This window comes from Lycium barbarum, chromosome 4 (assembly GCF_019175385.1).
Source record: "Lycium barbarum isolate Lr01 chromosome 4, ASM1917538v2, whole genome shotgun sequence".
Lineage (NCBI taxonomy): Eukaryota > Viridiplantae > Streptophyta > Magnoliopsida > Solanales > Solanaceae > Lycium > Lycium barbarum.
Window position 1 is genome coordinate 43,505,750 of NC_083340.1, and position 12,550 is coordinate 43,518,299.

Sequence of the window (12,550 nt, forward strand, 5' to 3'; positions counted from 1 at the left end):
TTGTTATTGATTGGGTTTTTTTTATTTTTTAATATTGGTTGGTGTTAATATGGGGACCACACTTTTTTTTTATGCCTTAGGGACGACGAAGCATGGGTTGAGAATATATACTATGTTCAAAACACGATTAATATAACATTGTAATTTGTGCTCTGTATCTAAAACTTTATTATATTAGTGTTTGCTACGAATACAAAGTCTGCACTTTTTTTTTTGACATTGTTTTTTTTTTAATATGGGATTCACTTTTTTTTTTAAATATATATTGCTTGATTTTGTCAATATGGGATACTATGTTCAAAACACGATTAATATAACATTGTAGTTTGTGCTCCGCATTTAAAACTTTATTATATTAGTGTTTGCTACGAATACAAAGTCTGCACTTTTTTTTTACATTGTTTGTTTTTTTTTATATGGGATTCACTTTTTTTTTTATATTGCTTGATTTTGTTAATATGGGGTTCACTTTTTTTTTTCCCGTGAGTTTGGAGATGGTGGGTTCTACTGTTTTTACTTTTTTTTTTTTAATATTTGTTGGGTTTTTTTTTTTTAAATTAGTTGATGTTTAATATGGGACCACAATTTTTTTTTTTTTTGTTATGCCTTACGGACGACGAAGCATGGGTTGAGACCCATGCTTCTATATAGTAGTAATAATGCGTTAGTGGTCCATAAATGCCAACTTATCCTCCAAAAAAGAAATATATTAATTAATATGGTGATAAATATAACAATGCTGACTTAACGAGAAGGGAAATTCGCATTACCCTTCTTTTGGGGCAGTCTTTAAATTTTGCCCCTCATATTTGAAATCTTTAAATTTTGCCCTTCGGCTAAACCCCATGGGTTTCAGGTTCGAACCCCCACACAGTCAAATTTTTTTAAAAAAATCGCAAGGCAGAGTTTAAATTTCGCTATGCCCCCATCGGCATACACTTGTGAAGGAATTACCAAAGTTATGCCGGACTCAGCATATTTATGCCTTATGGGCAGACTTGGCATAAGTATGTCGGGTCCGGCATAACTTTGGTAATTCCTTCACAAGTTTATGCCGGGTCCGGCATAAAAGTTTGCCCATTAAAAATATGTCCCCACCGGCATAAACTTGTTAAGGAATTATCAAACTTATGCCGGACCCGGCATACTTATGCCTTATGGGCAGACTTGGCATAAGTATGCCGGGTCCGGCATAACTTTGGTAATTCCTTCACAAGTTTATGCCGGTGGGGGCATACTTTTAATGGGCAAACTTTTATAGTATGCCACATAAGGCGGAATTTTTCCTTAAGGCATAACTAAAAGTTTGCCTTATAAGGCAAAGTCTATACCTTAAGAAAAAATTCTGCCTTATGGGGCATACTTTTGGTTATGCCTTAATTAAAAGTCTGCCCTATAAGGCATAGTTTCTTAAGGAAAAGTTTTGCCCCATAAGGCATAACTAAACTATGCCTTGAGGAAAAGTTATGCCCCCTCTGGCATAACATTAGTTTTTCCTTAAGGACTTTATGCCGGATCCGGCATACACTCCCCCCAGCCTTGCCTTGCGAAATTATTTTTTTTATTTTATACCTGAGCGGGAGTTCGAACCCAGAACCTCAGGTATCCAAGCGAAAGGCAAAATTTAAAGACCACAAATATGAGGGGCAGAATTTAAACACCACCCCAAAAGAAGGGCAATCCGTGCAAAAACATGTAACGAGAAAGCTTTTGGGCTGTCGTTATTCCTAATTATACTGATGATTGCTCCTACGTATAGCTACAACACTAAAAAATCACTTAAGGAATCGGAACCTTCATAGGTTTTCTATTATTAGAGAATAGTACTAATTGATCCCTATTTTTTAGCCTTGGCACCCTCTAAACAACTTTAAAATTGTAGGTATTACAATTTTTAGAGCCCATATGTAAATAAAAAAGAAAAATTACACAATTTTCTTATCAGATATATTTGTTTTCTATTTTTATTTTACCTTTTTCCTTATTCTTTTCCTTTTTCTTGGAAAAGGCTTGTCTCTTTATTTTTGAATTTTGGGGGTTGCTTAATTGCTTTTGAGTTAACTTTGTCAGATAATTTGGATGAATTGAATGCATCGAGGACAATGCATATTTTTGTGTTTGGGGGGAGGGGTACTTTATTTTTGGTGATGACTGTGGTAGATAGGGAATAGTAGTGTGATTGTTTTGCCCTTAGTTTACTTGTGACTTATTTGGTACTAATAAAAATTTAAACTTTGACATATGAGTTGTTGATTTTGAAATGAAAAAAAAATGATTGAAGTGGATGATTCATGTTATGACTTTGAGCTTCAATTTGGTTCTTCGTGCACTAAGTAGTCTTCTAGGCTAGATGTCACTTTTTGAGTTCATGTGCTTCAATTGAGCTTTCAATACTTGAGTTTTGCATGTGCCCTGTGTAGTAAGGTTCTTTGTTAAGTCCTTTTATCTTTCTTGTGGTCTGGAACTTTCCCTAAATGTGTCTCAACGCGAAATTCTAGATTGCACTTGGTTTGGAATATGATTTTATGTTTTTTTTGGAACGCTTGGAAGGGAAGGCATCCGTGCAGGTAGAAAGAGGTGGAGGTCAAACTATGGGCACAAGGAGGCAAGGTATAGTAAGTTACTTCTTCGCCTTTTGCTTGTCATTGGATTGGAAGCCACAGGCGATGCCTTCTTGCTTGTGTAGTTGGCCTTGCCTACGGTCTAGTGAGGTTTTTGCTTTTGGGAATCATTGCTAGGAATAAGGATTGAATTGTGCCTGCTTTGCTCTTGTTTGACTTCAATTACCATATAGAAATGGAGATCGTCCAACATTTTGTTCCAACACTACACCTGAATGATCTTCGCTTCGCGGGAACAACAAAAACCACCTTCTCGCTCTTTCCTTTCTACGATGCTACCTTTTTTTTCAAGAGCTTTCATGGTGCCTACCCTTTTTGCATGATTCTCTAGCCAACCTTTTGAGTCTTCTAACATTTTCATTTGATAACCACATAACAAGCCTTTTGCCTTTTATAATAAGACTCTTTTGATGCCTCGACCTTCTTGAGCACTTGAAGTTATAACTAAGGCTAAAAGCCTAAGTTTGGGGATGAGCTGGGAACAATGTATTGTGGAAGTTGGATGAAATTGTGTTGCAAATTAGATTTGGGTCACCCATGTGGGTCAACCCAGATTCATACCCATATATATATATATATATATATTATGTTACATAATAATGGTAGTTGTCTGATTACAAGAAATGGGGTGATTTTGTTAAAAAATATCACTCATACACCAGTACAAACTATTAAAATTGAAACTAGAATAAGACATAAGAAAATCCAGGCTGCAAACCATAAAACCTGCAAAAGAAAAAAGATAGTTGTTGTAAAGATTGTGAAGATAATAGCACATGTTGTAGAGAAAAAACAGAACTAAAGAATTTAATTCTAGAAGAAAATAAAGATAAAGATATATTAGAAAATGAAGATGTATTAGAAAAAGACTATACTCTGACAGATGTAGAAACACAATTATACAATTTTAAAATAGGAATAGAAAAAATAGGAGTAATTAAAAATCAAAGAGATTTAAATAACATAATAAAAATACTAGATGAAATAGAAATAATAGGAGAAAAACCTTTAAAACACTGGGATAATAATATGATTGTATGTATATTAGATGTAATAAACCCAGAATATATAATCAAAACAACCTCAATAGAAGCTACAAATCAAGACTTAGAAGATTTTAAGATTCAAATTAAAGAATTAATGAATTTAGGAGATTTGTATTAGTATATGTAGATGACATATTAATATTTTAGTAAAGATATTAAAGAACATCTAAGACATTTACAAACAGTATTTAGACTATTTGTAGAAAATGGAATAATAATTAATAAGAAAAAGATTGAATTATGTAAAAATTATATAAATTTCTTAGGAGTAGTATTAGGAGATGGTAAAATTAAATTACAACCCCATATTGCTAAAAAGGCCTTAGAAATGCCAGATAAACTAGACAATACTAAAGAATTACTTCCTCTAGGTACATTTCCTGTACTAGTATCTACAGTAATTGGTTCATTTGTTCTTTGAAATGTGCTAGAACTGGTTGATTCCATTAATTCTTTTTTACTTGTTATTGAGTCTAGTTCTACTTCTTCATCACTATCTTGTATTTCATCTAAAAAAAAATCAAAATTTTCTAATTTCTTTTGTGAGATAATTACTGCTCTATATCCCCAATTATTTGTTCTAAGTTCACATTTTTTCAAATGTTCTATTGTTTTTTCTAATGTTAAATTTCCTAACTAACATCCTTTACATTTGAAATTCTTGGCTTTATCTTTTCTATGAATTTCTTGTAGCATCCCCCTTTGGGAGGATTCCACTTATGAAACAAAAGCAAATTTCATACTTACCATGTTCAGAAGAAAATTATTTAATAAGATATTCACAAAAATTTAGTAGCGGAAATAGGCTCGTGTGAACAAGTTTCAAAATACAACATCCAAGGCTCATAACAAGCATGAATTCAGCTCTCAATATCAATTACAAACTACTTAAGTTTCCCAAGTTCAACATAAGTACTGAATTTAAAATATCACAAGACTTGGGCATGGACACTCCCAAAATAGTCAAGAAAACCAAGTTACAAAAACATTAGCATTATGACCCAAATTTCATTCAAAAGTGCATATGTAAGTGTATCACATGAATCACGTACAAGTCCCCAAAAGTATACAAAATGAACATGCTCATGCAAATGTGATCTCCATCTAAGCTTCCAAAGAGTCTACTTCAAATGACCATCCTTAAGTCTCCCTCGGAACATCACCTACGATAGTAACAAACCATCACTAAGCATAAAGCTTAGTGGCACATAAACTTAACTAACATTTCATATCAAAAAGTATGCTATGTAAGGAGTACAAAAATAAATTCTAGAAATGGGCATATCAAAGTCATCATCAAGTACTTAATCAATGTACGACATTTCAAGAGAACCACTAAACCATAAGATAGTTCAAGATACTAATATTTCAAATACCAAGTGTCAAGAAAGCTTTCGAAGCTATTCATGAAACGTCATTCAATTGGTTAGTTTACTAGTGAGCTACGTATCAAAAAAATGAGTACAAGAACTAAATTCAAGGAATAGACTTACCCAAGTAAGCTATGTACGATATTCAAGAGAATCAAATATCAACCCAAGAAGTAGTTCCAAATAACAATATTCATACCTCTAGTGTCAAGAAAGCTTCCCAAGCTAATCCGAGAAGGTCATTCAATTAGTTAATTTTGCCCAACACATACGTCATGCCATCACATCAAGCATAATCAAATAACAAGAAAGACTAAAGCCCAAATCAAGAAGGTTCGTTACCCAATAATCAAGAGAATCAAGAGTCATGTTGAAAGTGGCTTTCACTCATACTCAAAAATGGACAAAAGTCCATCATCAAGACGAAATGTAAATCTAAAATCAAGATGGGCAAGACCCGAACAATACCATGAGGTATGTCATTATAAGTGACAAGGTCACTATCACAAGAAGGACAATATCCCGACAAGAATGAAAAAATGCTCAAGCAATCCGTATGTGGGCGAATTTATTCGTCTTACAAAAATACTTCACATAACACCAATGTGATTTTAACATACTTATAACTCAATTACAAAATTTTACCCCCAATGATAATGTTATCATATTTAAGTGTCTCAAGATATTCTTTCTCAACCAACAAAGCAAGTAAACTATCAAAGTAGCAACAAAATCAATATGACAACAATTTAAAGTACATATTATTTCACCAAGATTCAAGCTTCTCACAATATCTCAAACAAAATAAATCGAAAGAAAAATTTCAAGTTTAGGTGCAAATCTTGGAGCTTTAGTGCTTCTAAAGCTCAAACAAACATCAAGAAGTTATAAATCCCCAAAGCAACGATCAAATAAATATGTCGACTTCCTTACCCAATTTCCCTTAGCTTGTACAAGAGTATATATATATATACCTTAAATACACAATCAATTATCTAATTAAGTTCAATGGTTTCAACACGTCGAAACTAAACATGATATAAGTGAAAATCACCCTGAACTATCAAAACAGAAATTCTGGACAGTGCTACTGTCTTGTAACTATTTGATTAGCGAGCTCTCTGCAATACACAAAGGAAGCAGTTGTAATTTAATTATCAAAGAGTTTCTACAAAATAAAACCCGATAATCAGAAGAAGAGACCATAAAACTCACCACAGAGAAGGTATCTACCTTGCCACGGCGTGCGCTTGGTATTCCAACAAAGTTTCATCCATATGACAATTTTCTTCACCTAATTGCAGAACACAACTTTTGCTAATAGTCAGTGTAAACTGGTAGGAACAATGTATTGCTAAAGAGGCATCCGCACCTAGATGTTTTCTTCATCACATACGACGGACAAAAAAATACTTTTAGAGTAATTATTTATAATTCAAAGCTGCAGCCAAGCGTACGACACCAAAAAAAAAAAGGATTCTCAATGAAACTATAATCTCGGCTTTTGTAATGAGGCATTATTAGAATCGGGCTTGGTCTATCTTTGTTGTCAAGTAAGATGACATTTTTCTTACTACTGAATATCCAATGAATTGGAAACAGGGGAGATTAAACACTTTCTCCGGTGTTATATACAGACGAAGCAGAAATATTATATAAAGTAACTTAAGTAATAACTACTTACTCCGTAAAAGCTGCAAATATAATAACTTGTTCATCTAATTTCATCAAATTAACCTAGAAAACTTATAAAGTTGACTATGAAATATGCATTTCTTCACTGTTTGTGCCGTTGAAATTGACAAAGGGAGGGATATAAGTTAGTGCTAATTGGTCATTAGTCTTTTCAGTTTCAATTACCACTAATCACAGAACAGGACACTCGTTATTTCATTCAAAATTATCCACAAACATATTCAAGGCAATGCGTCACTCATGATGCCAATGTCACTCCACGCGCACCAGTTGCTACAATTGATCATCCAATTAAGGAGAAAGAACAGTCACCTGCCAACTGAACGATTCTAAATAACATATAGCATTAGTTCCTATTCAATATTGCAGAAAAAGAAAGCCAAAATTGTTCAGATGAACATGAAAGGAGAATATAGGTATTTGATCAAGTCTTGATTCTGCTAAAATGGTCCTTTTGTGAAACACAATGCCATTGGTGGAGAAAGTTGAATCCCAAACTAAAACAATAAAATGAAGGTTCAGTACCAGATGCCAGAAACAGGAAACGGATGGTCATTAATCTGTTCAGCTGTCATTAAACAAACAATAATGGTCCTCTTGAAAATGTGGGATTTTGTTCATAAAATCTATTCAATCAGGAAAAGCACCAGCTAAGACAAAGGCAGAGAGGATCTAGCTCCTCAAGATATACTTCGAATTTAGATGGATTCGCACCAAAACACACCTGTCTAGGCCTATTGTGATTTCTTTGAGCCAAAAGCCACTCTTTCTAATTGAAAGAACAAAGTTTGATGGTACGACAGAGGTTATTTTCCACAAAAATGTTTCCAGTAAGAAGTCATTATGGTGTTGTGCCTCATTTTTCTTTGCAACTATCTTAATTTTGAATCTCACAACACTTGGGTCTATCAGCATACTTGGACATTATTATCAATCATTTATAATCAGGAATCTCATTAAGACGCTATCCAATTTGCTAATTATTAGTATTAATCTTTAATATACATTTTTTTTCACAGAAAATAATTTCCATAGAAAATAACTCCCATCATGCCAAATGCACTTAAAATACATCCAGAGAAAGCTAGAACCAAACCCATGAATCATAAATCACAGGCAGCAAATTACAAACAAAAGCAGCAGATTACTTGCTGAAGCTGCTTGAGGTAAACAATGGCTTCATCAAGCATTGAAGCCTTGTCAGTCTGTCCAGAAATCCATTAGAAAATAATTAACTCACCTGGAGCACAATTTTAGCTCATCAACATTCTCTTATTTTCTCATGTTGTTGAAATTGTCACTTAGAAAACACCTCTTATTTCTCGACTGGACAACTGATACATTCACTACTTCAATCTGACAAATTAGTATAGACTGAAAAAGTCTATATGATTAGCATAATCCATCAAAATTGAAATAGAAAAACCTAAAAATTACCTTTGTTTACACCAATTTTGAAGTCCAGAAAATTCATGGCAAGAAATGTAAAATAATTTCCCTTCATTTCTATTGAGAAGTAGCTACTGAGTTACCAGTTTCTCCATTTCATCTGGCTTTCTTTCCTGAAAACAAACCATTCGAAATTCCTTTCAGAACTGGATAGAAAAATATTACACATAATATACTAACTGCTTGAGTTCAAACTTGCTAAAATACTCCAGATAGATTATTTTCTTCCTCTTGTCTGCCAAAGGAAGTAATTTGAGACGCATTAGTCAATCCATTCGGCAAGCTGGTTTTTCCTATTGAGAAGACAAAAGCTTAATGAGAGCAAAGATGTATATACTAATACAAAAACTTCTGTTTGCCACAAAATATAAAACTTGCATAATACCACTTTGAAAAGAGAAAATAGAAAACTTGCAAGGTATCCTGACCCATTGGTTTTTATAGTTACTGTTTATGGCATACACAACACTGCATTAAGTAATACCTTTGGACATATTTCTAACATTTAAGAGCCACGATGGCTGCAAATGTACACTTAAAACGATCTTCGTAACATCCATTGAGTACTTCAGTACATGGCTTCACTACAGAGAAATAAACATCCAATTAATTCAGTTCTTCAACATATTACTCTTAAACCAAGCCAGCACAAAACTACTGTCAAGCAAACTTTGAGCACAAGACTGGCATATCTTAAGATGGTGCGCGCAGCCTTTTAAAAAGCACATGCAAATTGAGGACAAAGTTATAGGACCCCAGACAACATACTTCAAGACATTAACCTCCAAGTGGAAATCTCCTTACCAAATTCTTCAAGTGGTGTATTATAATAGTATATGGTTGTAATATACGGACACCAGAAGTTCTACCAAAGTTCGTCCTACCATGGTGCTGAAAATGAATCAATCAAATATTTACTATTGCTATCGCTTGCAATTAGTTGTAGTAAAAACACAAAAGGAACCAAAGTATTAGTATGAAAAAAGAAGAATACAAAGAAAACTGACCTATAATAATAGTTTTGGAATGTGGGACCAGTTGTAAACACAAACTGATGGAAGTTGAGAATAAAAATAAATGTAATAGAATCCTATACTTTCAATCTATACTAAGAAGACAACCAGGTCAGTAATCAAATTCGAAATGAAACATGTTGTGAAAAAACTAAAATCAATTACCATCAATTTAAGTACTATCATCAATTTAAGTACTAAGGATTTTTTTAGGTGAAGAAATCACACAGAACCATACTAATTTTCTATACACAATAAAAAGAGTAGAAAGCAAAAAGACACCTGATCGGTGGTAACCGACGAGAAAGGACAACGGAGACGTGCATGGAAGTAATTGAATTTTGAAGTTCAACTTCAAAATTCAGCCGGGAGAGATGCAGTGAAGGAATTAACAGCAAAGTTTCCTGTCGATGAAGGAAACTAAAAAGTTCTGTGGTATTTCTCCAACTAATATTCGTACCCGCACGTTGCACGGATAATTATAAAAATAAAAAATAGCAAGAAAATATTACTTGAATATTACGGTAGTCACAAAGAAGCATGATAAAAATCCGGTTTTATTATATTCATTGGCTCGTTATATATTTTGGAATTCTTTTGTCTTCATAATATTTACGTACATAATCCACACATTGTATGTTTCAAAGAAAGAGAAAATCAAGATAGCATAAATAATATAATATTTAGTTAAAGCTTCAGGCCTAGTTAAGCAAGTTTATGGGCTTTACCATTCTTAGATAAATGAAGAAATTAAAAAGTCAACAGCTAATTCGAGTGTGCTACGTATTAGCCTTGAAGAATGCATTCAATTTCATCAATTGAATTTTACTATTGACACTATAATTTGATATTCCATAGGATAAGTTCAAAACACTATCACATTTGGTGTTTCAACTATAGCCAGAGAGGACAGAATGTTAATAATGGTCAATCCTTCTGTATTGGACAGATATTAGTACTGTCAATACTTCTTATCTGGAGCTCATTGATATGGAGAAACTCGTTCTTGTTTTCGTAGCAGCAAGATTCTGCTAAAAAAAGGAAGCAGTAAACATCACTGAATGTTATATAGGATGCATTGTTGTTCTTTAATGAAACAAACTTTCATACAAATAAGTGGAATCAACATCTATGAATAGACACTGATTCGGAGGAAAAAATTGAAAAAGATAATACTGCACCATATCTCAAGGAAACAATCTTTCTGGTGTAAAATGATACTTGAATGTAAGACATTTCTGACGATATTCCTACAACAATCTTTTTCAGTACAAAAGCTGAAGAAGACTATTTCAGAAGTGATAATTATTTTCATAATCATCTGAAATAGGAAATACAATAAAGTAACATTTGACCTAAAAGTGTAATCAATCATTCATTTGGCTGAAGAAAATTCAAAGGTTGTACTTTCTCAAAACCTGTCACATCACAATACCAACAGGAAGAACCACAATGTAAAACTTGTCCATAACTAAAAGAGCTAATAAACATTGTAAAACAAATGTTTAATGAATAGAAAAAACCTGACTGAAATAAAAGTGTGCATTTAGTTACTATAGTATTCTATAAGTGAAGAACTCATGTTTTCTTTTCCTTCTTAATCACTTTATGAACTTTATTGCCGGATAATTCCGCATTCAAATCATCATCACTTTCTTGCATGGAGGATTTGCCTATGGATTTGCTTCTCTTGGCAGATTAAACAACTTTCCAAGTTCAAATACAACTCTATTTGAAGAGGCAGAATAGGCCATCTTCAAAACAGAATGTCATCATGAAGTATATCTTTTCTTGTAGAATTGAAAAATAAGAGCTTTGAGGATGGAGAGAACTTTGTAGAGCTCTTTCCTTTCATATTTATTTATTAAAGAGGATAAGCAATGGCTAATTTTTTAGCATAATCTAAATAAGTAATCTGTTCTTCAAACATGTACACTCCGAACTCCTTTTTCAATTAATTAATTTCATGAAAATTACCTGAAAAACCTTCTCTCCACAAAGCTTTGTCCGTCATGAAACTGTGGATCCTGTTACGCAGCGAAACACCATAAATTAAACAATAATCTTAAGAAGATGGTTTATATTTAAATTTGGTCGTTAATCTATAATGATCTCTCTTGAATTAATGCTCGGTATATTTTGTCCAAAACTACACTTCCCCAAACAGTTTGAGGCCAGTGGAAACATAGTAAGCTAAAAATACTGATATGCGAAAACAAAAACAAAAAAGCGCTGTAAATAAATGGAAACGAAAGTGAACACATCATCTAGTAAAATGTTCCTGCAAAAAGTACAGATGATGAACACATTCCCATGTCAGATATTTTTGAACGACTCTAACTTTCCTTTAAAATTCAAACGACTCTAAGATTATGAGAAAAAAACAACATGAAGGCTTATCAAAATACTGAAAAAAGAGAAGAATTGTCTCCTGATTAATACATACAGGAATTTGAAAAAGTACAAAAAGTAATATTATATCCTGTTACCTCTTAATCTTGTAAGATCATCTCAACGGAAAATGGCATCTCAGGTTTTGATTTATCCGAACTACTCGAACTTGCAAATTCTATTGTATGGAATTTATCTGGTATAGTGAACAATTAAAGCCAATTTTGAAAAAAAGGAGAATCGACAACGACTGTAAAGAAGAAACAAAGAACAGGTACGTGGATCAGTTAGTTCTCCCACGTTTGGGAAGATTGTGGGTATTTGAATTTCGTAGGGGGGTTTTTCCGCTCCTTGCAATTGTTTTTTTTTACCCTTGCAGGTTTTTATTTTTAGGTTGATTTTTTATTTTTTATATTTTGCTTTTTTATCTGCACCTTGCAATTGTTTTTTAACCCCTGAAGGTTTTTCTTTTTGTTTTCAATTTGCCGAGAAAACTGTTGTTGCATTTGTTTTACGTCATTTTTTTTTACCAATTTTGCTAACTGTTTTGCTCCTTATTAATTTGATAACTATTTTGCTACTTGCATTTTTTTTTTTAAGTTGAATTTTTTCTGACGATGACACTTGTCATCGTATCCTTGCTTTGCCTCTCCTATTATATATAGATAGATATTACTGATTATTTAGTCTTGAATTACAGTAATTTAAGACAAGTATTCCTTAAATAATTGATTATGTTAGATTTATTGAATATTAGAATTTGGATGATAGATTGGGAACATAGTGAACTTTTGATTCCAGAACTAATGTGAAATATAAACTTTAATATAGTTGGTTATTTTAAGGATTAGTATGTATATGAATTAGGCTCTAAAAATGTACATAGATGTCTCGAATAGTTGATACTTTGTTATCAATATGTCAACTACTACGAGAATATCAGTCTCCGAGCTTAACATAAGTGA

General features: G+C 32.9%; 1 long non-coding RNA gene across 4 annotated transcripts; it reads right to left on the bottom strand.

The window, feature by feature from the left end:
• Positions 1 to 4,474: 4,474 nt before the first annotated feature.
• LOC132635965 (uncharacterized) lies at positions 4,475 to 12,266 on the bottom strand. 4 transcript variants are annotated; one of them, XR_009580870.1, is made up of 4 exons: positions 11,684 to 12,266; positions 11,172 to 11,221; positions 8,666 to 10,222; positions 4,475 to 8,474 (listed from the first exon to the last, which is right to left on the bottom strand). It is a non-coding gene; the product is annotated as an uncharacterized LOC132635965 (long non-coding RNA). The 4 variants fall into 4 exon arrangements; XR_009580871.1 differs by having other exon boundaries at positions 4,475 to 4,830; positions 6,253 to 10,222; positions 11,684 to 12,257; XR_009580869.1 differs by having other exon boundaries at positions 4,475 to 6,158; positions 6,253 to 10,222; positions 11,684 to 12,257.
• Positions 12,267 to 12,550: the final 284 nt, after the last annotated feature.